This window comes from Nicotiana tomentosiformis, chromosome 6 (genome assembly GCF_000390325.3).
Source record: "Nicotiana tomentosiformis chromosome 6, ASM39032v3, whole genome shotgun sequence".
In the NCBI taxonomy this organism is placed as follows: domain Eukaryota; kingdom Viridiplantae; phylum Streptophyta; class Magnoliopsida; order Solanales; family Solanaceae; genus Nicotiana; species Nicotiana tomentosiformis.
Genome location: NC_090817.1, coordinates 75,046,407 through 75,048,661, shown reverse-complemented (window position 1 = coordinate 75,048,661; position 2,255 = coordinate 75,046,407).

Here is a 2,255-nt window from a genome sequence, read left to right as displayed (position 1 = left end):
TTTTTGTATGGTTGGACTCGTATCGGAACGAGTGTTCAGATTTTATAACTTTTATCGGGTTCCGAGATGTGGGCCCCACGGGCAATTTTTGAACTAAATTTCGGATTTTTATGAAAAATTAGCATTTTCATATGGAATTGATTCCTATACCTTGTGTTGATTGTATCGAATTATTTTGACTAAGATTCGAGGTGTTCGGAGGCCGAATCACGAGGAAAAGTTTATTGGATTAAAGAATTTGCTTGGATTGAGGTAAGTAACTCTTCTAATCTTGGAGTTGAGGGTATGAACCCTGAATATATGTATTTTGTGAATTGTTGGGAGGTGACGCCCATGTTAGGTGACGGGCGTGTGGGCGTGCACTATAAAAATTGTGACATAATTATTTATGTGGAATGTTATAGTTAAATAACCTTGGTATTTTTCATGCGGTTTTTTGTGTTAAAGAAATTGAGCTGAAAAGCATATTACAAATCATGTTGAGGCTATGTGCCAGTATTATTGGGACCCACAGAGGTCATATTGCTGTGAATTATTGTGTTAAATTGAAAAGTCATACTCAGTCATATTCATTTCATTGCATATCATAACTCAGTTTTATGACTCTATTTTGATGCATAAAAATATTTTGGGCCGAATGCCCCGTTTTACTGAAATGCCCAAGTGGCTTGAGAGGTTTATGACTGAGTGAGGCCGAAGGCCTGATTTGTGAGGATGAGTGTGGATCGGGGCTGCCCGCCTGCAGCATACCTGAGTGAGGCCGAGGGCCTGAATTGTGAGGATGAGTGTGGATCGGGGCTGCCCGCCTGCATCATACTTTATTATTATCGCACGTGAGTTGTCCGTGCAGATTATAGCGCTTGGGATGAAGGATCCCCTCCGGAGTCTGTACACACCCCCAGTGAGCGCAGGTACCTACTGAGTGCGAGTGCCGAGTGCCGAGTGCCGAGTGCCGAGTGTTAAGTGACTGGAAGGAATGAGTGATTGTGAGGTATGCCCGAGTGGCAAGAGTGATTGTGAGGTATGCCCGAGTGGCACGAGTGACTGTGAGGTTTGACTGAGGGGCTGTATATGAGTGATGTTCTGCCCGAGAGGCTGTTTATGATTTTATCAATGAATTGCATCGCATTGGCATGCACACATGACATACAAGCATAGAGATGTATTTTTTTCTTCATGCTGTACAACATCACATCATTCATGATTTCTCACACATTTTTGACAGATGGGCATAGTGATGCATTTATTTTACACGGGTTATCCGGAAGGAAAATGAAACATCTTATTTATTATTGACAAGGTTTTGGGAGAAATTTAATGTTTTCAAACTATTTATATTATTGGAAACTTCGACAAACGATTTGGGTTTTCACTGAGATATTTGAAAGGAAGAACTATAATTTTTGAAATTATTATTTGCCTGAGTATTTTATCCCTGAGTTATTTATGGTATTATTTGCTTTATATTGTTATGGATTGTTATGTACTATTGATTGTGGACCCGACCTTGGTAGAAGCTCGTCACTATTTTCAATCTATGGCTAGGTTTGTTACTTACTCAGTACATGGGGTCGGTTGTACTGATACTACACTTTTGCACATTGCGTGCAGATGTTGGCTGCTGCTATTGCTGTGCTCGCTGGTTGCGGGACTTGAAGATGTACATGCGTTCCTGTTGTAGCTGCCTCTTGTTCAGGGTAACCTTAGATTTATAAAAGCTTTGTTTATGTATTATTCAAACAGACTATGCATTTATTTCATTTCTGCTTTGTATACTCTATTCTTAGAAGCTCATGATTTGTACTACCAGTTCTTGGGGAGATGTATCGGTTTTAGATATTTTCTTTTAATTAATTTCATTAAAATTGGATAGTTGGAAATTGGCTTACCTAACGGGTTGGGTTAGGTGCCATCACGACTAATGAGATTTTGGGTCATGACATTGAGGTTTCAAACCATGCCAAACAACACCGAAATTACGAATCGCGCATCGAATCAAATTATGAGTTTTCAAATCTTTCAACTTCTTTTGCGCCGAAACGTATCAAATCAATTCCGATTGACCTCAAATTTTGCACACAAGTCATAAATGACATATGAAAAATTTCAGAATGAGATTACGACTCCGATATCAAAAAGTCAACTCTCCGGTCAAACTTCCCAAAAATTCAACTTTCGCCATTTCAAGCAAAATTTCACTACGCACTTCCAAAATATTTTTCGGACAAGCTTCTAAGTTTAAAATCACCATACGG